At 48.9% G+C, this 25,013-nt stretch overlaps 1 protein-coding gene across 1 annotated transcript in view; it reads right to left on the bottom strand.

Annotated features, from left to right (window-relative positions):
* Positions 1-25,013, bottom strand: part of ubac2 (UBA domain containing 2) — a 353,572-nt gene that overhangs the window by 12,679 nt on the left and 315,880 nt on the right. The gene's annotated exons all lie outside the window — the stretch shown is intronic.

Below are 25,013 nucleotides of genomic sequence, written 5' to 3' on the forward strand. Positions count from 1 at the left end.
AAAATACATAAATCTTGATGTAACGGTCTAATCATCTAGAAACATTGCCACCTCTGGATTACAGATTATGGGCTAGATTCTCCGACCAGCGACGCCGGTATCGGGAAAGGCGGTCGGGCAGAAAATCGCGGGTCAGCCGAAAATCGAGGCCGGCGCCATGCTCCGGAGCCTTGACACTGTGAATTTGTTCCATGCCGCATGCCGGTGTGGAAACGCAAATTGTATATTAAATACTGTTGGCATATCATTAACAGGCCCGATCGGGCAATTTCCAGGCTCCCGGGATGCTCCGCCTCCCCCGGGAGGAATTACCGAGGGTGAGGTTGGCGTGTGGTATTTAAAATCGGGAAACAGGTGCCGGGGCTGCTGAGGGAGAGTGAGAGAGGGGGGATACGGAGAGTGTCCAATATCGCCACAGTCTGCTGACAATTGTGACGCTGGCCAGGGAGCTTCTGCCAGAGCCGGGGGAGGTGCGGAGGGCGGCCAGGAGGTGGGCCTTGGGCTGGGGGTAGACGGGCACAGGCCACCATTTCCGCAGCCTGCAAGGCAGCCTTCTGCCACTGACTGCCCACTGTGGACTCAGCATCATGGGGCGTATGGGTACTGATGTGTTGGGTACTCTGGATCTGTGGAGACTGCGTTTACCTTAGCAGTAACATAGACAGGCTACCAACACTTGTAATAGTACAACTCTATTTTATTTAGCTATGAGCTGTTAAACATACTTGCACTGTGGGTCGACACTATGTTAGATTAACTGAAGACCTATGCCTAACCTGACCAGCCTATACTGCGAGCACATGGTGGATGTTTGTGCTACTGACTGCGGACTCTGTCTGTCTCAGAGGCTGCATCCCGAATGAGCGGGAAAACTAGTGCCCTCTGTCTTTATAGTGACCGTGCCCTAACTGGTGATTGGCTGCTGTGTTGTGTGTGTTGATTGGTCTTGCAGTGTGTCAGTCAGTGTGGGTCTCTGCACCATCATATACTGATGTGTATATTATGACATCCCCCCTTTTCTAAAAAAAATGTGTTTGTGGCAATAAATAATGTAGAATGCGAATGTGTGGCACATGCGAGTATATTTACAGTACTATTACAGAAACGCTAAGATATTTACATTGGAAGGTGTCTAGAGCAGATGGACAGTATGTAACACAAAATATAACTAGAACAACAGTATGTACAAACCAGTGAGTTCATCAAACAGGGTAACGAAACAATCAGTTCATGAGTTCAAAGAGTCCATGAATTCAGGCAGTTCATAAATTCAGTCTCTGAGGTGGGCGACGAATTCTGGTTGACCGCCTCAAGGGTGGGTCAGGGGCCGCCTGTTCTGGAATGGGCGGCACTGTGTCAGACTCAGAGGGTGGCAGAGCGAAAGGGAGATCTGCAAAGTCCGTGACGGGTTCGTCGTGACGGCGGGGCAGGACATGAGTCGTAGTGCCCGCCTATTTCGGCGAAGAAGAGAGTCGTCTTGTCGACAAACCAAAAATGACCTGGGGGCCACTTGTCTGAGCACCACAGCGGTGGCGGACCAAACACCATCGGGAAGTTGGACATAGACCTCGTCATCAGGAGCCAGAGCAGGGAGATCCGTGGCACGGGCGTCGTACGCCGATTTGTGTTGGGCCCGAGACAACTGCATTCGACGAAGGACCAGAAGGTTGTCCAAGCCCGGGACATGAATGGCCGGCACCGTCGTCCGCAACGTGCGATTCATCAACAATTGAGCCGGTGACAGGCCGGTGGACAATGGAGCTGATCTGTAAGCAAGCAGGGCGAGGTAAAAATTGGATCCTGCATCGGCCGCCTTGCACAGGATTAGTTTCACAATGTGCACCCCCTTTTCAGCTTTGCCATTGGATTGGGGGTAATGGGGACTGGGCGTGACGTGTGTGAAGTTGTATCGTTTGGCAAAATCGGACCACTCCTGACTGGCAAAACACGGGCCATTGTCGGACATGACCGTGAGCGGGATGCCATGGCGAGCAAAGGTTTCCTTGCACGCCCGAATGACCGCAGTCGAGGTGAGGTCGTGTAGCCTAACTACCTCCGGGTAGTTTGAGAAATAGTCCACTATGAGGACGTACAAAGAACAAAGAACAAAGAACAAAGAAATGTACAGCACAGGAACAGGCCCTTCGGCCCTCCAAGCCTGTGCCGACCATGCTGCCCGACTAAACTACAATCTTCTACACTTCCTGGGTCCGTATCCCTCTATTCCCATCCTATTCATGTATTTGTCAAGATGCCCCTTAAATGTCACTATCGCCCCTGCTTCTACCACCTCCTCCGGTAGCGAGTTCCAGGCACCCACTACCCTCTGCGTAAAAAACTTGCCTCGTACATCTACTCTAAACCTTGCCCCTCTCACCTTAAACCTATGCCCCCTAGTAATTGACCCCTCTACCCTGGGGAAAAGCCTCTGACTATCCACTCTGTCTATGCCCCTCATAATTTTGTATACCTCTATCAGGTCTCCCCTCAACCTCCTTCGTTCCAGTGAGAACAAACTGAGTTTATTCAACCGCTCCTCATAGCTAATGCCCTCCATACCAGGCAACATTCTGGTAAATCTCTTCTGCACCCTCTCTAAAGCCTCCACATCCTTCTGGTAGTGTGGCGACCAGAATTGAACACTATACTCCAAGTGTGGCCTAACTAAGGTTCTATACAGCTGCAACATGACTTGCCAATTCTTATACTCAATGCCCCGGCCAATGAAGCCAAGCATGCCGTATGCCTTCTTGACTACCTTCTCCACCTGTGTTGCCCCTTTCAATGACCTGTGGACCTGTACTCCTAGATCTCTTTGACTTTCAATGCTCTTGAGGGTTCTACCATTCACTGTATATTCCCTACCTGCATTAGACCTTCCAAAATGCATTACCTCACATTTGTCCGGATTAAACTCCATCTGCCATCTCTCCGCCCAAGTCTCCAAACAATCTAAATCCTACTGTATCCTCCGACAGTCCTCATCGCTATCCGCAATTCCACCAACCGTCTGGCGGTGTCGTCTGCAAACTTACTAATCAGACCAGTTACATTTTCCTGCAAATCATTTATATATACTACAAAGAGCAAAGGTCCCAGCACTGATCCCTGTGTAACACCACTGGTCATAGCCCTCCAATTAGAAAAGCATCCTTCCATTGCTACTCTCTGCCTTCTATGGCCTAGCCAGTTCTGTATCCACCTTGCCAGCTCACCCCTGATCCCGTGTGACTTCACCTTTTGTACTAGTCTACCATGAGGGACCTTGTCAAAGGCCTTACTGAAGTCCATATAGACAACATACACTGCCCTACCTGCATCAATCATCTTAGTGACCTCCTCGAAAAACTCTATCAAGTTAGTGAGACACGACCTCCCCTTCACAAAACCGTGCTGTCTCTCACTAATACGTCCATTTGCTTCCAAATGGGAGTAGATCCTGTCTCGAAGAATTCTCTCCAGTAATTTCCCTACCACTGAAGTAAGGCTCACCGGCCTGTAGTTCCCGGGATTATCCTTGCTGCCCTTCTTAAACAGAGGAACAACATTGGCTATTCTCCAGTCCTCCGGGACATCCCCTGAAGACAGCGAGGATCCAAAGATTTCTGTCGTAGTCCCGGCCAAGTGCATGGAACAGGTCGATGCCCACTTTGGTCCAGCGGGACGTGACCAACTCATGGGGTTGCAAGGCCTCCCTTGGCTGAGCAGGCTGGAAACGCTGGCATGTTGGGCAGTTAAGAAGGCGTTGGCAATGTCCTTGTTGATTCCAGGCCAGTACACTGCCTCACGGGCCCGTCGGTGGCATTTCTCCACTCACAGGTGGCCCTCATGGAGCTGGTCAAGGACGAGGTTCCGCATGCTGTGCGGAATGACGATCCTGTCCAGCTTTAGTAGAATTCCATCTACCACCGCCAGGTCATCTTTAATGTTATAGAATTGAGGGCATTGGCCCTTGAGCCACCCGTCTGTCAGGTGGCGCATGACACGTTGGAGCAGGGGATCGTTGGCCGTCTCACGACGAATCTGGATGAGTCGTTCATCCGTGGCGGGCAGATTGGATGCGGCGAATGCCATCTGAGCATCAATTTGGCACACGAAGCCCGCTGGGTCGCAGGGTGTGGTGACAGATCGGGAGAGTGCATCGGCGACGATGAGCTCCTTACCCAGGGTGTAGGCGAGTTTGAAGTCGTACCGCCTGAGTTTAAGGAGAATGCGCTGCAGGCGCGGCGTCATGTCGTTAAGGTCTTTTTGAACGATATTGACTAGTGGCCTGTGGTCTGTCTCGACTGTGAACTTTGGGAGTCCATAGACATAGTCATGGAATTTGACGACTCCGGTAATAAGGCCCAGGCACTTTTTTTCAATTTGCGCATAGCGCTGTTCGGTGGGCGTCATTGCACGTGACGCGTATGCGACAGGAGCCCATGAGGAGGCGTCATCACGTTGAAGGAGCACTGCTCCAATGCCAGACTGACTGGCATCCGTGGAGATCTTTGTTTCTTTGGCCGGATCAAAAAATGCCAACACCGGGGCCTTGGTCAGCTTCGCCCTGAGTTCCTGCCATTCCTGTTCATGGGCGGGGAGCCATTGGAACTCGGTCATCTTCTTAACCAGGTTCCTGAGAGCCGTGGCGTGGGAGGCGAGGTTGGGGATGAATTTCCCCAGGAAATTGACCATGCCCAGGAAGCGGAGGACCGCCTTCTTGTCCTCCCGTGTCTCCATGGCCTTCATGGCAGATACCTTGTCAGCATCCGGCTGCACGCCAAACTGTGAAATGTGGCCTCCGAGGAATTTAAGTTCTGTTTGACCAAAGGAGCATTTAGCCCTGTTGAGGCGGAGGCCATGCTCATGGATTCGTCGGAAGACATGTTGGAGGCGATCAATGTGCTTCTGTGGGTTGGTAGACCAGACCATCCCCAAACCCTCCCTATCACTAAACTCCTCCAACCCCCAAACCCTCCCTATCTCTGTAACCTCCTCCAGTCCTCAAACACTCCCCATCTCTGTAACTGCCTCCAGCCCTCAAACACTCCCTATCTCAGAAACCTCCTCCAGTCCTCAAACACTCCCCATCTCTGTAACCTCCTCCAGCTCCCTCACCGCTCCCTATCTCTGTAACCTCCGCCAGCCCCCAAACCCTCCCTATCTCTGTAACCTCCTCCATGCCCCAAACCCTCCCCATCTCTGTAACCTCCTCCAGTCCTCAAACACTCCTTATCTCTGTAACCTCCTCCAGCCCTCAGACACTCCCCATCTCTGTAACCTCCTCCAGCCCCCAAACCCTCCCTATCTCTGTAACCTCCTCCAGCCCCCTCACCGCTCCCTATCTCTGTACCCTCCTCCAATCCCCAACCTTCCCCATCTCTGTAACCTCCTACAGCCCCCAAACCCTCCCCATCTCTGTAACCTCCTCCATCCGCTAACCCTCCCCATCTCTGTAACCTCCTCCAGTCCTCAAACACTCCTTATCTCTGTAACCTCCTCCAGCCCTCAAACACTCCCCATCTCTGTAACCTCCTCCAGCCCCAAACCCTCCCCATCTCTGTAACCTCCTCCAGTCCTCAAACACTCCCCATCTCTGTAACCTCCTCCAGCCCCCAAACCCTCCCCATCTCTGTAACTGCCTCCATGCCCCAAACCCTCCTCATCTCTGTAACCTCCTCCAGCCCTCAAACCCTCCCTATCTTTGTAACTGCCTCCATGCCCCAAACCCTCTCCATCTCTGTAACCTCCTCCAGCCCCCAAACCCTCCCCATCTCTGTAACTGCCTCCATGCCCCAAACCCTCCCCATCTCTGTAACCTCCTCCAGCCCTCAAACCCTCCCTATCACTGTAACTGCCACCATGCCCCAAACCCTCCCCATCTCTGTAACCTCCTACATCCCCCAAACCATCCCCATCTCTGTAACCTCCTCCAGCCCCAAACCCTCCCTATCTCTGTAACCTCCTCCATCCCCAAACCCTCCCTATCTTTGTAACTGCTTCCATCCCCTCAACCCTCCCTATCTCTGTAACCTCCTCCATCCCCAAACCCTCCCTATCTCTGTAACCTCCTCCATCCCCAAACCCTCCCTATCACTAAACTCCTCCAACCCCCAAACCCTCCCATCTCTGTAACCTCCTCCAGTCCTCAAACACTCCCCATTCCTGTAACCTCCTACATCCCCCAAACCCTCCCCATCTCTGTAACCTCCTCCAGCCCCCAAACCCTCCCTATCTCTGTAACCTCCTCCATCCCCAAACCCTCCCTATCTCTGTAACCTCCTCCAACCCCCAACCTTCCCCATCTCTGTAACTTCCTCCATCCCCTAACTCTCCCCATCTCTGTAACCTCCAGCCCCCAAACCCTCCCTATCTCTGTAACCTCCTCCATCCCCAAACCCTCCCTATCACTAAACTCCTCCAACACCCAAACCTTCCCTATCTCTGTAACCTCCTCCAGTCCTCAAACGCTCCCCATCTCTGTAACCTCCTCCAGCTCCCTCACAGCTCCCTATCTCTGTAACCTCCTCCATCCCCAAACCCTCCCTATCACTAAACTCCTCCAACCCCTAAACCCTCCATATCTCTGTAACCTCCTCCATCCCCAAACCCTCCCCATCTCTGTACCTGCTTCCAGCCCCTAAACTCTCCCTATCACTAAACTCCTCCAACCCCCAAACCCTCTCTATTTCTGTAATCTCCTACAGCCCCAAAACCTTCCCTATCTCGGTAAACTGCTCCATCCCCCAAACCCTCCCTATCATTGTAAGCTCCTCCAGCCCCCAACGCCTCCATCTCTATAACGTCCTCCAGCCTGCAAACCCTCCCTATCACTGTAACCTCCTCCAGCCCCTAAACCCTCCCCATCTCTGTAACCTCCTCCAGCCCCTAAACCCTCCCCATCTCTGTAACCTCCTCCAGCCCCTAACCCTCCCCATCTCTGTAACCTCCTCCAGCCCCTAAACCCTCTCCATCTCTGTAACCTCCTCCAGCCCCCTCACCGCTCCCTATCTTTGTTACCTCCTCCAATCCCCAACCTTCCCCATCTCTGTAACCTCCTCCAGCCCCCAAACTCTTCCCATCTCTGTAACCTCCTCCAGCCCCTAACCCTCCCCATCTCTGTACCTGCTTCCAGCCCCTAAACTCTCCCTATCACTAAACTCCTCCAGCCCCCAAACCCTCTCTATTTCTGTAATCTCCTACAGCCCCAAAACCTTCCCTATCTCGGTAAACTGCTCCATCCCCCAAACCCTCCCTATCATTGTAAGCTCCTCCAGCCCCCAACGCCTCCATCTCTATAACGTCCTCCAGCCTGCAAACCCTCCCTATCACTGTAACCTCCTCCAGCCCCTAAACCCTCCCCATCTCTGTAACCTCCTCCAGCCCCTAAACCCTCCCCATCTCTGTAACCTCCTCCAGCCCCTAACCCTCCCCATCTCTGTAACCTCCTCCAGCCCCTAAACCCTCCCCATCTCTGTAACCTCCTCCAGCCCCTAAACCCTCCCCATCTCTGTAACCTCCTCCAGCCCCCTCACCGCTCCCTATCTTTGTTACCTCCTCCAATCCCCAACCTTCCCCATCTCTGTAACCTCCTCCAGCCCCCAAACTCTTCCCATCTCTGTAACCTCCTCCAGCCCCTAACCCTCCCCATCTCTGTAACCTCCTCCAGCCCCTAAACCCTCCCCATCTCTGTAACCTCCTCCAGCCCCTAACCCTCCCCATCTCTGTAAACTACTCCAGTGCCTACTACCCACCCTATCTCTGTAAACTCCTGTGACCCCTGAACGTGCCCTGGGTCTGGAGTCGGACCTGACCCACAAACCTCTGACTGAAGAGATGAGAGGGCTATCACTCTTATTCTTCTAGAATGGTCATTTTTATTGTTTCTTCAATTTGGAGGACGGAGGACATCAGTGCAGTTTCTCATTAGTATGGTGGTTAGTATCCCCGCCTGTCACGTGGGAGACCGGGGTTCAATGCCCCGTCGGGGAGCTTTGTAGCTGTCCAGAAGTTTCATTGGCATCTTTTGGGTGGCACGGTAGCACAGTGGTTAGCGCAGTTGCTTCACAGCGCCAGAGTCCCGGGTTCGATTCCCGGCTTGCGTCACTGTCCGTGCGGAGTCTGCACGTTCTCCCCGTGTCTGCGTGGGTTTCCTCCGGGTGCTCCAGTTTCCTCCCACAACTCCCGAAAGACGTGCTGTTAGATGAATTGGACATTCTGAATTCTCCCTCCGTTTACCCGAACAGGCGCCGGAGTGTGGCGACTAGGGGCTTTTCACAGTAACCTAATGGCCAAGAAAGGTGCGTTCATAACCCGGCCAAACAGGTTGCGTCTCAATCTGAGAATCCTTCCAACACACGCCAATGGCGAGAGACTTCTGGTCAGCCATGAGATGGAAAGAGGGCTGGAGCCTTTCCCATCACGACCCATAGGTCCAGGCGACAATATGTATGTAAAAGTGTGCGTTGCCACAGCAACTCGCACTTATTGGGTGTTGGCTGGTGTGGATTGCTGCCAACAGCAGGGAGTTCGACCCCTGTCGTCATATTTTCTGATCTCTGTTTGTCTTGAAGCCACAAATAGGTGGAGAAAAGTAGAGTTATAAAAAAAGATAGATGCAGAGATTACAACAAGAAAGGCACAGTTGAGAGAGATAAAAAAATCAGGTTATTTGCCTGTTGTTTATTCTTCTTTTACTGACTCCTCCCTTCCCTTTGTGTCTGTGGTCCCTGTAAGTATTCCGCACTGTTGAAACATTTGCAAAATAGATCATTAAGTTCAAACTATTAGCTAGCCTGTTAATCTAGCTTCAATTAAATATGCTAAACTAAAGATATCAGTGCAAAGTAATTCATGTATTTACCCAGTACCTGAATTTGTTCTTGTAGCTTCTCCACTGATCAAATGTTGCACTAGCCTCACTGTTTAAGAAGTGTAGTTGCAATGCAGATAATATCTAAGAGATAATTTTCAAACATTATGGTCCACGCTGCTCCAGTGGTGCATCTCGCAACATGCCGCTTGTTAAACCCAGCGGTGCTCGTTTTGTTTTAACATTTTTTTTGACCTTGTAGCACGCTGGGAGTTTGAGGTGATAATGGTGCAGCAAGGACAATGCGGCATGTGGGACCTCAGTGAGCAACAGCACCAACAGTAGGTCTTCTGAACCAATGAGATTTAATAATGAGAAAGAACCAGAGGAATTGTGGAGAAGGAAATTGGGTGATTTGCAGTCAAATCAGAGACAGAAAGGGAAATAAAGAGAGGGAAAGAAATAAAATGGTTTAAGAGAAGAGAGAAAGAAGCGAGACAGATAGGAAAACAAAGTTTTTGTGCCATTTTTAAAACCTCCAACCATAATTCACAACCCGAGTGAATGAGACTCCACACTTTTAATTGTTTCGTTTCTGAGCTGGAGTGGTTGACAGGCATTCTTTAAAACTTGAGATGAGGCGGAATTTCTTCAACCAGAGGGTGGTGAATCTGTGGAACTCTTTGCCGCAGAAGGCTGTGGAGGCCAAATCACTGAGTGTGCATTAAAGATGAGATTGAGGAGTATTTGAAAATGCTTGATAAAATAGGACTGAGTCAGCACGGCTTCGCCAAGGGGAGGTCATGCCTGACAAATCTGTTAGAGTTCTTTGAGGCGGTAATAAGGAAGTTAGACAAAGGAGAGCCAGTGGACATGATCTGTTTAGATTTTCAGAAGGCTGTACAGGAGGCTGCTAAATAAGTTACAAGCCCATGGTGTTAAGGGCAAGATCCTGGCACGGATAGAGGATTGGCTGACTGGCAGAAGGCAGAGAGTGGGGATAAAGGGTCTTTATCAGGATGGAACCCCTTCATGATCTTAAAGGCCGTTCCTGGGTCATCCCTTCAAGGATCGTCTCTTCAGTCTGAGGCTGTGCCCTCGGGTTCTAGTTTTTCCTACGAGTGGAAGCATCCTCGCCACGTCCAACTCTTCTGGAAATTTATGGCAAGTTAGAGATTCCCCTTGTGTTGTGATTTGCTGCAAGTTCTGGATGATTTGCTCTGCCCCACTGCAGAAAGTGAAGTCTAGTAATTGATAGCATAAGGACCCTTTTAAAAAAATGCAAAATTATTGATGATTGCCAGTCAACCTCCCCGGCACGGAAAATAAACAATTAAAAGTGTGGCGTCACTTTCACTCGGTTTATGAATTGTGGTTGGAGGTTTTAAAAATGGCACAAGAGTTTGTTTTCCTATCTGTCTCGCTTCTTATAGTGGTGTGCCTCAGAGGTCGGTGTTGGGACCTCTATTCACAATATACATTAACGATCTGGAAGAAGGAACTAAGGGCGCTGTTGCTAAGTTTGCAGATGATGCAAAGATATGCAGAGGGACAGGTAGTATTGAGGAAGCAGGGGGGCTGCAGAAGGACTTGGACAGACTGGGAGAGTGGGCAAAGAAGTGGCAGATGGAATACAATGTGGAAAAGTGTGAGGTTATGCACTTTGATAGGACGAAGAGACACAGGCTATTTTCTAAATTGGGAAAGACTTTGGAAATCTGAAGCACAAAGGGACTTAGGTGTCTTGTTCACGATTCTCTTAAGGTTAACAAGCAGGTTCAGTTGGCAGTTAGGAAGACAAATTCAATGTTAGAATTCGTTTTGAGAGGGTTAGAACAAGAGCAGGGATGTACTGCTGAGGCTGTATAAGGTTCTGGTCAAACTGGATGGCACGATGGCGCAGTGGTTAGCACTGCTGCCTCACAGTGCTGAGGACCTGGATCCAATCCCGGCTCTGGGTCACTGTATGTGTGGAGTTTGCACATTCTCCCCATGTCTGCGTGAGTCTCACCTCCACAACCCAAAGAAGTGCAGGCTAGGTGGATTGGCCACGCTAAATATCTCAATTGTAAAAAAAAAAGATTTTTTTTTAAAGTAAAGTTCTGGTCAGACTCAATTTGGAGTATTGTGAGCAGTTTTGGGCCCCGTATCTAAGGAAGGATGTGCTGGCCTTGGAGGGGGTCCAGAGGAGGTTCACAAGAATGATCCCTGGAATGAAGAGCTTGTCATAGGAAGAGCGGTTGAAGACTCTGGCTCTGTACTCGTTGGAGTTTAGAAGGATGAGGGGGGGTCTCATTGAAACTTACCATATTCTGCGAGGCCTGGATAGAGTGGACGTGGAGAGGATGTTTCCACTTGTAGAAAAAACTAGAACCAGAGGGCACAGACTCAGACTGAAGGGACGATCCTTTAAAACTGAGATGAGGAGGAATTTCTTCAGCCAGAGAGTGGTGAATCTGTGGAACTCTTTGCCGCAGAAGGCTGTGGAGGCCAAATCATTGAGTGTCTTTAAGACAGAGATAGATAGATTATTGATTAATAAGGGGATCATGGGTTATGGGGGGGGGAGGCAGAAGAATGGGGATGTGAAATTTATTAGCCATGATTTAATGGCGGAGCTGAATCGATGGGCCGAGTGGTCTTATTCTGCACTTATATCTTATGGTCTTATTGCAACAATTCGCACACTTCAAAAAGTATTTCATCAGCTGTAAAGTGCTTTGGGAGATCCAGTGGTGGGAAGGGTGTGATATAATGCAAATTCTTTATTTCCTGTCTGTGTTTGTGAACTGCCGCCTATTTGAAGCTTTGCAATAAGACCAGGGCACAGGATGATCACACATTTCCCACTGAAATGCCGTTGTGAAAATCAGGCACTGCATCTTTCACCAGGACACAAAATGTGTGACGTGGAGTCCACAGTGTGGTTGATCTTTCTGTCTGGCTGCTCAACAAGGCTGAAGGTTTTTGAATGCGGACAATGTTGGATTGGATTGGATTTGTTTATTGTCACGTGTACCGAGGTACAGTGAAAAGTATTTTTCTGTGAGCTGCTCAACAGATCATTAAATACATGGGAAGAAAAGCGAATAAAAGAAAATACATAATAGGGCAACACAACATATACAATGTAACTACATAAGCACTGGCATCGGATGAAGCATACAGGGTGTAGTGTTAATGGGGTCAGTCCATAAGAGGGTCATTTAGGAGTCTGGTAACAGCGGGGAAGAAGCTGTTTTTGAGTCTGTTCGTGCGTGTTCTCAGACTTCTGTATCTCCTGCCCGATGGAAGAAGTTGGAAGAGTGAGTAAGCCGGGTGGGAGGGGTCTTTGATTATGCTGCCCGCTTTCCCCAGGCAGCGGGAGGTGTAGATGGAGTCAATGGATGGGAGGCAGGCTCGTGTGATGGACTGGGCGGTGTTCACGACTCTCTGAAGTTTCTTGCGGTCCGGGCCCGAACAGTTGCCATACCAGGCTGTGATGCAGCCCGATAGGATGCTTTCTATGGTGCATCTGTAAAAGTTGATAAGGGTTAATGTGGACATGCCGAATTTCCTTAGTTTCCTGAGGAAGTATAGGCGCTGTTGTGCTTTTTTGGTGGTAGCGTCGACGTGGGTGGACCAGGACAGATTTTTGGAGATGTGCACCCCTAGGAATTGAGAATGTAATGGCTGTTGGGCAAGGGTATCATGGCATTTGGAACAGAGGCAAGCAAGTGAAGTTAAGATACAAGTCAGCAACGACCTTGTGAAGTAACAGAACAGGCTTGAGGGACTAAAGGTTCCGAATGACTGAATTAGTGAGCGTAGGCAATTCGGAAGAGCAGCTACTGAACAAATGAGTCACATTCTGAACATTTTCTGGACATTATCAAATTGAGGGGCCAAGTGACTTATTCCCGCTCCTGTGTCATAGGCTCATGTGCATACAAAGCTGCAAATGGTATGTGGCGCTATTATGTATTTTCTTTTCATGTTGTTATGGGCCAGGGTTTAGAGAACCCCAAAGTGTATCATGGAGTTCACCTGACCCACAACTTTTAATAGATTGTGTTATGAGGAGCACACGGCCCACTCTACAGGTGTGGTACAGCAGAAATGGAAAATTATTTTTTTAAAGCAAAACAATGTTTATTCTATGAACTCGAGTTAACCTTTTGAAAACATACAGTGAACATCTTAGCAACCATCAATTCAAATACAACCCCCAAAGAATACAATACTAAGTAATCCTTAATAACTTCCCAAACAACATCCAGAAGACAAAAGAAACACCTTTTAACAGAAGCACATTAGGTTTACATTCACTACTGAAAACATTTATAATTCTGAATTCACCAAATGATCATGGCAGAGAGATCAACAGTACACCTGCTCTGTCTGGCTTCAGCTCCAACAAAACTAAAACACACCCTGCAGCAAACAGCCTAAAACGAAAGTAAAAAGCTGACAGACAGCCCAGCTCCACCCACACTCTGACATCACTGCAGTAATATGAGCAGCCAAACATTTCTTAAAGCGACGTTCTCATGACAATGTACTAAATGAGCTATTTGAGCTGCACGCAGAAAAGTACTTTTCACTGTATCTCGGTGCACGTCACAATAAACAAATCCCAATCCAATGTCATTCCCAGGTTTCTAAAGTGTCCCACTGGATCAGGGAGGGCCCAGGTACAGCTGACGCTCAATGCTCGACCTGGCTTTTGATTTACTATCACCTTCGCCTTAATGAACACCAAAATCACCTTGCAGCTCTGTAAGAAAGATAACTGCACCCAACGTGTGTATGATCTGCAGCATTGAAAATTGAATCATTGCGAGATTCTCCACATGTATTTCCGCAGTGAAATTCTACAGCTTACAGAAATGATCGAGGCGTGCAGGCTTTGCTCAAAGGTAAAATAATCAGAACCAAAATCTGCTTGTTTGAATACAAGGACAATTACTTTGTGAGATGAAAGGAACGAGATCGGTTCGGGTGTGGCTGTTGGGAGTAAATTGCCTTTGCAGGAGAAAGAATTCAGGCACTTGCCAAAATGATTCAACAACCTGCATTTATATGGCACCGCAAAAGTAGTAAAATATTCCAAGGTGCATCGCGGGTAAGTTATCAAAGCAACACAACAGAAGCATTAGGACAGGTAATCAAAGGCTTGGCCAAAGAGACAGGTAATAAAGGAAAGGGGGAAAGAGGGAACGTGACAAAGGGAGGTGGAGAGGGGGAATTCTAGATCTTACGGCCTTGGGGCTGTAGGCAGGGCTGCCGGTGATGGAGTGAGGGAAGCCCGTGATGTGCAAGTGGTCAAAACTGGAGGAGTTGGGACAGAGATTTGGCATGGGGAGTGGGGGGTGGTGGGGAGGGGCGGGGAGGGGGGCTGCTAGCGGGGCCAAGGGGAGGGTGTTGTGAGGAGGGTGGGGGTGGTTGAAAACAAGGATGAGAATTTTATAGATGTTGCCAGACTGGGAGCCAATTCAGGTGGAAAAGTGCAGTGGTGATGGGTGAGCTGGGACCTGCTGTGAGTCAGGATTTGGACGGCCATGTTTTGGATGAACTCAGGTTTATGGCAGATGGAAAGTGGGAGGTGGGTTAGCAGTGAGTTAGAATTGTCAAGTCTGGTGCAGCTATGTGGAGATAAGGAAGGATCATATTGCGTTTTCTGGTGTGTAAAAATGCATCAAGTTTTTGTGCTAGAAAATGTCTAAAATGCAGAAACAATACACTTGCTTTGGGTTGTTATCTACGTCCTCTGATAACATCTGAACAGACTACCTTGAGAGATAAAAGCTACAAAAACTGAACAAAGGAAAAGTGCTTGCAAACATCACTGACTCTCACACACAGTTTGCATTTCCTCAAGTTTCAACGGACTTGATAAAATCCCACCATGAAAATGCTGCGTTTTTGAACCAAAACATGCCACTTCTAAAACTTGTGTGAATGGGATGTGAGCATCTGTGGCCCATCCCTAATTGCCCTCGAGAAGCTGGTGGTGAGCCGCCTTCTTGAACCGCTGCAGTCCATGTGGTGTAGGTACACCCACAGTGCTGTTAGGGAGGGAGTTCCAGGATTTTGACCCAGCGACAGTGAAGGAACGGCGATATATTTCCAAATCGTGACAGCGTGTGACTTGGAGAAGGACTGGCACCTACAGGTCCTTGTTCTGAAAGGTGGGAGAGGTTGGAGGTGAGAAAGGTGCTGCCAAAGGGGGAAGGTGCTATCAAAGGATGGGGCCCACACTAGAGTACCATTATAGGCAAATGTTAACTACTTGAAAGGAGTCAAGTTTAAATGCACGGCTGTGCGCTGTATCCAGTGACTTGTTTTGCAGGAAAGGATAGTTTTTCAAAGAACAATACACTTTAAAAAATGAGAATGTGATTGGAGTTGGGTCAACTCGCCAAGTCTCCTTCCATAAGATCTACATGTCTGTCAGTGGAAATCTCATTCATGCTTTTGTTAGACTTGATAATCCCAATGGTCTCCTGTCCAGCCTTTTAACTCCCACATTGCATAAACCCGAGTTCATTCAAAACTCTATTGCCCATTCCTGTCTCACATCAAGCCCTGTTCATCATTCGCCCTGGTGCGCACTAACAACATTGTCTCCCAGTCCAGCAATATCTTGACCACAACATTTTTATATTCTGCCTTTCAAATCCCTCCATGGTCTCACACTCCCCAACCCCTGTCTCTTTAACCTCCTCTGGCCCTAATAGCCACTGACATGTCTGCACCCCACCAATTCTGGACTTTTGCACATCCCAAGCTTGGGGCCAAGAAAACTGAAGGTCAGCATGTGGAGCAATTAAAATGTGGGGAAGGAATTGAGTGAAATAATGAAATGAAAACCGCTTATTGTCACAAGTAGGCTTCAAACCTACTTAAAGCAGACCAAGGCAGGCCAGCAGCACGGTTCAATTCCCGTACTAGCCTCCCCGAACAGGCGCCGGAATGTGGCGACTAGGGGCTTTTCACAGTAACTTCATTGAAGCCTACTTGTGACAATAAGCGATTATTATTATTATAAATTAAGTTACTGTGAAAAGCCCCTAGTCGCCACATTCCGGTGCCTGTTCAGGGAGGCTGGTACGGGAATTGAACCGTGCTGCTGGCCTGCCTTGGTCTGCTTTAAAACACGGCGATATAGCCCTGTGCTAAACCAGCCCCTTTATTGGAGGAGTACACACATCCTGTGGGTTGGAGGAAGTAACAAAGATAACTTGCAAAGAGTTCATTATGGAACATAAGAACATAGTAAATAGGAGCCAGACGCTAGACCGCTCATTGAGCCTGTTCCACCATTTAAAAAAAAAATCAAGGCTGAATTTATACATCAACTCCACATCCGGGCCTACCTCAATAACTCCGATTCCTTGGCCCCAAAATCGATTAATCTCCGCATTGAATTTACCCAATAACTGGGGTAAATAATTCCAAAGATTCACCACACTCGGAATGAAGGAATTTCTCATCTTGTTCCAAAAACGACCAAATCCTTATACTGAAATGACATGACTCCAAAATCTCCGCTTCCCAGCCAGGGGGAAGAGTCTCAGCAATATCCTGGCAACACCACCCCCTCCTCACAAACATGTCTTGCACATTCCATTGCGATCACCTCTCATAATTCTGAACTCCAGATAGTCCAGTATTCAGTGGAAACTCATTGTTTCTCTTGATCATATGTGTATTACATTTTTATCCATCACAATCAGTGTCAGAGAACTATCTTTCTCACAGACATTTCAGTTCCATTTTTTCTGCTTATGATAACCCAGGAAGTAACCCTGCTTTCATAAGTGAGCTCGCAAACTTTGATCTTATCAAAATATGAACATGCGAGTAGGAGCAGGAGTAAACCATTTGGCCCCTCGAGCCTGTTCTGCTATTCAATAAGATCATGGCTGATCTGATTGGGTTGAGTTCCACATTCACCATCTATCCTCGATAACATAGAACATAGAGTGCAGAAGGAGGCCATTCGGCCCATCGAGTCTGTACCAACCCACTTAAGCCCGCACTTCCACCCTATCCGCGTAACCCAATAGCCCCTCCTAACCTTTTTGGACACTAAGGGCAATTTAGCAAGGCCAGTCCACCTAACCTGCACGTAATTGGACTGTGGGAGGAAACAGGAGCACCTGGAGGAAACCCACGCAGACACGGGGAGAACGTGCAGACACCACACAGACAGTGACCGAGCGGGGACTCGAACCTGTGAAGCCACAGTGCTATCCACTTGTGCTACCGTGTTGCCCCAAACCTTTGATCCCTTTGCCTAACAAGAATCTTACTGCCACTGCCTTAAATATATTCAGAGACCCCGCCTTCACAGTCTCCTGTGGCAGAGAGTTCCAAAGTTGCCCATCTCTCAAAGAAAACATTTCTTCCCATCTCTGTCCTGTAACTAATTTTAAAACGTTGACCCCTTGTTCTGGACTCATCCACAAGAGGAAACATCCTTTCCACATCCACCTTGTCGAGACCATTCCGGATCTTGTATACCTCAATCAAGTCACCCCTCAACTCTTTTAAACTCCAGTGAAAACAAGCCCAGTCTGTAACAAGCCAGGCTGTCCAGCCTTCCTCATCAGGCAACCTGCTCATTCCAGATATCAATCGAGTAAATCTCCTCTGAACTGCCTCCAACACATTTACATCCTTCCTTCAATCGTGAGGCCAAAGCGGCACGCAGTGGGTGCGACTCGCTTTAAATAAGGGGCTTGAATGGGGAAGGCCCTGCCAAGGCAGCACACAGCCCCGTTTTTTACAAGGGGGAGTTCCGCTCGCTAGAACTCCCCGTTGTAGCGAGAGATAAAAAATGGCGTCCTGAACTCCGAGGCCCAGAAACAGAATCCCCCACCTCCCCCCAGCCCGAACGCAACATGGGAGGGTCCCCCCGTACCCCCACACTGGGCAACCCCGGCCCGATCGCGGGCAAACTGGCACCTTGGCAGTGCCCCTGCCAGCTGGCAGTGCCACATGGGCACTGTGGCAGTGCCCGGGCACAGCCCTGTCTAAAGCGCATGCAACTGGGGGCCTCCAATCCCCTTGGGGACCCCCAGGAGTGCCGTTCCGTCTGGCCCACATCTGTGGGGAGCAGCACCAAACGGCGCTCGCTCGAGGTCCCCAAGTTGAAGGGATTGAATCCCAAAGCCTCAAGTACCTCGGCAATCTGCACATCAGAGTAAGGTCCAAAACTGATCCCGCCCATTGTGATCGGGATCCCCCTTGCAACATCTTGCGAGTTTGCGTTGAATCTCGCGAGGTGTTGAGAGTCTGGTAGATCTCGGGAGGGGGTCTCCTGGCTTTTACCGGCCACACTGCCCCGCGGTGAGATGCTTTTGTGGCACAGCGTGGCTGGAAGATCGCGCCCTTTATTGCTGCCTCACCGATGCCCTGAATAGCTATAGCATGACATCCTTACTTTTATGTTCAAATCCTCTCGTAATAAATGATAGCATTCCATTAGCCTTCTTAATTACTTGTTGTACTTGCAGACTAATGTTTTGTGACCCAGGCACTAGAACACCTCGATCCCTCTGCACCTCAGAATTCTGCAGTCATTCTCCAGTTTAGTACTTCTCAGCTTTTTTATTCTTCCTGCCAAAATGAACAACTTCACATCGTCCCACATTTACTCCATCGGCCAGATTTTTGCTCACTCACTCAACCTATCTAGATCCATCTGCAAACTCCTTATGCCCTCTTCACACTATACTTTCCGACCTAAGTTTGTTTCACCTGCAAATCTAGCTACCGTTCCTTCGCTCCCCCCCCCCGTCATCTAAAGCATTGAAATAAATTGTAAAATGTTGAGGCTCAGCACAGACCCCTGCAAGACTCCACTCATCACATCCTGCCAATCAGACACTCATTTGTGCATACCCTCTGTTTTCTGCCAATCTTCAATCCATGCGGATATGTTACCTCCTACTCCATGAGATTTTATTTTTTGCAATAATTGTTGATGTGGCACCTTAACAGATGCCTTCTGGAAATCCAAATATAGCACATCAACAGGTTCCCCTTTATCCACAGTGCATGTTACTCAAGGTGAGGGGTGGGAGGTTTAGGGGGAATTTGAGGAAAAACCTTTTTACCCAGAGGGTGGTGACGGCCTGGAACGCACTGCCTGGGAGGGTGGTAGAGGCGGGTTGCCGCACATCCTTTAAAAATTACCTGGATGAGTTCTTGGCATGTCATAACAGTCAAGGCTATGGGCCAACATCTGGTAAATGGGATTAGGTAGATAGGTCACGTGTCGTTGCAGACTCGATGGGCTGAAGGGCCTCTTCTGCACTGTGTGACTCTGTGATTCCTTCGAAGAACTCCAACAAATAAGTTAATCATGATTCCCCTTTCACAAAACCATGCTGACTTTTCCCAATTACTTTAAGTTTCTCTAGGTGTCCAGCGACAACCTCCTTAAGGATCGATTCTAGAACCTTCCGCACGATAGACATGAAGTGACGAAGTCTCCAGTTTCCTGTTTTCTGCATCCTTCCCTTATCTAGAGGGGTTGCATTTGCTATTTTCCAGTCTGATGGAACCTTTTGCGGAATCTTAGTTACATATAGTTTAACTTGCACTGCATTGAACTATCATTTTGGATTTGAACATCCGCTTAGATATGAGAAACCTAAAATGTCTTTCATGGAGTCATTACCGAACAGGCGCGGGAATGTGGCGACTAGGGGCTTTTCACAGTAACTTCATTTGAAGCCTACTTGTGACAACAAGTGATTTTCATTTCACTTCACTGGTTAAAAATCTATTTCCATTTGGTAGACCAGCCGGTAATGCGTGTTGTGAAGTCTCTGAATAGAAAAGTACCCAACAATTAGCAAATTCTTAATACATTTGTACTTCAGCTCGATCTGACAGCACATATGTTTGATATTCGTGCAATTTATCGCATCAAAAATCCCCAAACAATACACAGCGGAGAGGTGGTGATGCTGTGGTATTGTTACTGGACTAGTAATCGAGAGACCCAGGATGATACTCGAGGAGTTTGGGTTCGAATCTCACCACAGCAGATGGGTGAAAATTGAATTCCACAAATTAGAAGTCTAATGATAACCATAAAACCATTATTGTAAAGACTCATCTGGTTCATAATTCCCCTTTAGAGAAATCCTTACCTGGCCTACATATGCCTCCAGAGCCACAGCAATGTTGACTCTCAAACTCAGTCCATCACAAGAAATAGAAGCCGGAAGGAGCCACCAGGCCCTTTGAGCCGGCCCCGCCATCCAATGGCTGATCTATGCCGGCCTTAACTCCTTTGCTGTGCCATAGCCCTCTATTCCTCAATCTATCACCTCCACTTCAAATACTTCCAATGATCCAGACTCCAACACGCTCCGGGGCAGAGAATTCCACACATTCGCTACCCTCTGCGAGAAGAAATTTCTACCCACCCCAGTTTTAAACGACCAGCCCTTTATATTGCAGCCATATCCCCTTGTTAGAGACTCTCCCGCTCAAATCCCGTGACGGAATTAAAACAAAACATCTAAAATAGCCATTATTTCAGAATTGGACGCCGTTTCCTTCCTCTGTAGCACCCTGCCCCCCCCCCCACCTCTCCATTGTGCCTTATTATTGAGTGAAAGCTGTAGTCTTCCACATGAGGAGTTTAAACCTGTAACCCAGACTGACGAACCCAGTGTGTTACTGAGGGAGAGCTGCACTCTCAAAGGTCATGTTTTCCTGAGCGACTGTTAAACTGAGGCCCTCTTTGCTCTTGGGTGAATGTAAAAAATCCCAGTTCTCCCTCGCATCAATATCTATCCGACAACCAACAGAATCAGTTTATTGAGTCCATAGAATTCCTACAGTGCAGAAGGAGACCATTCGGCCCATTGAGTCTGCGCCACCCAAGCCCACCCCATCCCCGTAACCCCACCTAACCTGCACGTCTTTGGACTATGGGTGGAAACCGGAGTACCCGGAGGAAACCCACGCAGACACGGGGAGAACGTGCAGACTCCGCATAGACAGTGACCTAAGGCCAGAATTGAACCCGGGCCTCTGGCACTGTGAAGTTTACAGTGCTAACCACTCTGCCGCCTGAAAGTACTTTGATGGAACTTGGGCGTCACTGGCAAGGCCAGCATTTGTTGCCCATCCCTAATTGCCCTCAAACTTCCCCCCCCCCCCCAATTGCTGGAGTCACGTGTAGGCCAGACCAGGTAAGGAAGGCAGATTTCCTTCCCTAAAGGATATTGGTGAACCAGATGGATTTTTACGACAAAGGTTTCATGGTCATCATTAGACTTGTAATTCCATATTTTATTTGGAATTTTTATCTGCCGTGGCGGGATTCGAACACGGGTCCCCAGAGGAGTACCCTGGGCCTCTGGATTACCAGTGACAATACCACTAAAACACCACTTCCCCTCGATGAAAGCAGGGGCTGCAGGTTCAATCAGAGAACTGGCCATGGTATAGGAAGCCATTCAAGCAGTGGGACTTAATGGGAATGTGGGACTTAATGGGAATGTGAGAGTTAATGGGAGTGTGGGACAGCAGAGTCAGAGGGATAGACACAGTTCTTTGCAGCCGAGACCATGAGCCCAGAAATCTACGTTATCTGTCCCGTGCCAGGATTCGAGCTGGAGAGGAACTTGCAGTGGTCATGTTCCGCGTAGTTTCCAATGAGTCAGGCAGGGTTAGGAAATAGGTTCTGCAAGGAGAGTATGAGCAGCTAGGGGCTAAACTAAAAAATGGAACCTCAAAGGTACTAATCATTACCTCAGCCACGGGCAAATTGGAGTAGGGTAAATAACAGTCAAATGCGTGGCTCAAAGATTGGTGTGGGAGAAATGGGTTTTGATTCATGGGGCACTGGCACCAGTACTGGGGAAAGTGGGAGCTGTACTGCTGCGGCTAACCTCAACGATGCTGGGACCAGTGTTCTGCTGAGTCTAATAACTGGGGCAGAGTGGACTTCAATCTAAATAGTGGGGGTGAAGGATCGAGGGAAGATGTGATAAATTAAAGAGGGAGCAAGGCAAGGTAGGAATAAGGACATTGATTAACCGAGTGTGATCGGGACAGAGGTTCACATTTACGAGTCCGCCAGCAGATAGGACCAGAGGTTGTGAAAATGATGGAAATAAATTAAAGGCACTACAAGTTGATGGATTGGGCGGGAGCCCCGAATAGTGAACCGTAAGTGGGAGGAAGAGTTGGGAGGGAGGTGGAGGCTGGGAGGACGCTTTGAGGAGGGTGAATGCATCCTCGTCGTGTGCTAGACTTAGCCGTATCCAGTTCAAGGCGGTCCACAGAGCACATATGACTGTGGCCAGGATGAGCAGGCTCTTTGAAGGGGTGGAGGATAGGTGTGGGCGGTGTGTGGGAGGGCCTGTGAATCATGTCCACATGTTTTGGGCTTGTCCGAAGCTTGGGGGATTCTGGTAGGGGTTTTGCCGACGTCATGCCGGAGGTCTTGAAGGTGAAGATGGTCCTGAGTCCAGAAGTGGCGATCTTCGGAGTGTCAGAAGGCCTGGGAGTCAAGGGGGCTATTTGCAGCCCGATTGGCTTGTTTTGTTTTATGGTTGTGATTGATGTGTAAATATATAAATGCCTCAGTAAAATATATATTTTTTAAATGAATTAAAGGCACTCTGTCTGAATGCACACAGAATTCACAGCAAGGTAGATGAATTGACGGCACAAACGGAAGTAAACAGGTATGATCTAATTGCCACTATGGCGATGGGGCTGCAGGATGATCGAGGGCCAGGATATGAATAGTCAAGGGGATTCAACATTTTGGAAGGATAGGCAAAAAGGAAAAGGAGGTGAGGTAGTGCCGTTAGTCAACAAAATTAGAGCACACGGGATTGGGGGCAATATACTGGCACGGATTGAGAATTGATTAACGGAAAGAGAACAGAAAGTAGGGAAAAAAAACCAGGTTGTACTCAGGACGGCAGCTTGACATTCGTGGGGTACTGCAAGGTTCCATGCTTGGGCCCCAACTGCTCACTATCTGTGTCAATGATCTGGATGTGGGGTAATATTTTTTTCAAATTTGTTGATAACGGAAAACGAGGCGGGAATGTGAGTTGTGAGGAGGATACGGAGAGGATTCAAGGGGATTTGAAGAGGTTATTTGAGTGGACGATAAGACGACAGATAGAATATGTGGAAAACTGTGAGGTTATCCACTTTGGTAGGAAATAAACAGAAATGCAGAGTATTTCTTAAATGGTGAGAGATTGGGAAGTATTGATGTCCAAAGACACCTGGGTGTCCTTGTTCATTAGTTACTGAACGCTAATACCTCTTGCAGGTCCAGCAAGCCATTAGGAAGGCAATAGTATGTTAGCTTTAATTGCAAGAGGTATTGAGTTCAGGAGTAGATTTCTTGCTCCAGTTGCATAGAACCTGGAGTATTGTGCACAGTTTTGGTCTCCTTGTCTAAGGAAGGATATTTTGCCATGGAGGGACTGCAACAAAGATTCACCACACTGATTCGTGGGATGGCAGGATTGCCCTATGAGGAGAGGTTGAGGAGACTGGGCCTGTGTTCGCTAGAGTTTAGAGGATTGACGGGTGGCTGTATTGAAGCATCCAAAATTCTTACAAGGCTCGACAGGGTAGGTGCAGGAAAGGTGTTTCCCCTGCCTGGAAGTGGGCGGGGGGGGGGGGTGGGGAGAATGGTGGTTCTAGAACCGGGGGACACATTCTCAGAATAAGGGGCAGGCCATTTAGAACTGAGATGAAGGGCTTTCACTCAATGGCGAATCTTTGGAGGGATATGGAGGCTCAGTCATTGAGCATGTTTAAGAACTGAGATTGATAGATTTTTTAGATATTAAAGATATTAAGGGATATGGAGATAGTGAGGGGAAAATGGTGTTGAGGTAAAAGATCAATCAAGTTGAATGGCAGGGTGGGTTTGAGGAGCCGAATTGCTCCTATTTCCTATATGTTCCCACTTTATAGGACAACGGATGCCTGCAGGACCAAGGCAAAGTGTCATGTGAGAGTACCTTTAAGAAATGGGTGTTTATAAAATAGCTGTAGTGGGTGTACCTTTAAGAAATGGGTGTTTATCGGATGGCTGCAGTGATGTCAGAGAGTGGGTGGAGCTGGGCTGTCTGTCTGCTTTTACTTTCACTTTGGGCTGTCTGCTCCAGGGTGTGTTTTAGTTTCGTTTTGAGAGCTGGATATCTGCCGGAAAAGCAAGGAGCTGTGTAAGGATCACTCTGCAAACTAAGGACAGTCTCCAGAGTGCTAACTGCTCTCAGTAGAGAATTTGAATCTGGGGAGGGATTCTCTCCGCCCGGGGCCGGAGAATCCCCGCGACCGGCGCGAATTGCGCCACGCCTGCCCAATGCCGGGAAGCGGTTCTCCGCTCCGTTGGCGCTGGCGTGGCGTTGGTCGGGTGCCGATCTACGCGGCCCCTTCCGCGATTCTCGGCTCGGAATGGGTCGAGCGGCCGTCGTAAAAAACCCGAGTCCTGCCGGCGTCGTTCTCACCTGCTCTCAGCCGGCGTGGAAGAGTCTGGGGGCAGTCTGTAGGGGGGGGTCCGACCCCGGGGCGGGGGGGGGGGGGGGGGACCTCCGATGTGGCCTGGCCCACGATCGGGGCCCACCGATCGGCGGGCCGGCCTCTCTGGCTGGGGCAGCCTCCTTTCTTCCGCGCCAGCTCCTGTAGCCCTGTGCCATGTTGCGTCGGGGCCGGCGCAGAGAAGGGAGCCACTGCGCATGCACGTGTTGGCGCCGGTGCCACTGCGTATGCGCGGACCCCGCGGCGCCCAGTTGACGTCGGGATCGGCAGCTGGAGCGGCGTGGATCGCTCCAGTGCCGTGCTGGCCCCCTCTAGGGGCCAGAATTGCTGATCCTGAGGCCGTGTTGATGCCGTCGAGAAACGCAATAGCATTTCCGACGGTGTGAACACTTAGCCTCAGGATCACAGAATCCCGCCCCTGATCTCTGTGTTAAAAAGGGTCTTTTGTCATATGGATGTTGCAGGGAAAGATTAAGGGTTACTGATAGAATATTGTATCTGTGGGGATGATTGGTGTCGATAGTTGTTAAGATGTTTACTGTGGGTTTATAAAGTGTTCTCAACTGGTTTCATAAATAAACATTGTTTTAATTTAACAATACTTTAGCTCTCTGAAGCACCACACCTGCAAAGTGGGCCGTGTGCTCCCCATAACCACAATCTATTCAAAGTTGTGGGTCAGGTG

Source organism: Scyliorhinus torazame, chromosome 15, assembly GCF_047496885.1.
Source record: "Scyliorhinus torazame isolate Kashiwa2021f chromosome 15, sScyTor2.1, whole genome shotgun sequence".
NCBI lineage: Eukaryota > Metazoa > Chordata > Chondrichthyes > Carcharhiniformes > Scyliorhinidae > Scyliorhinus > Scyliorhinus torazame.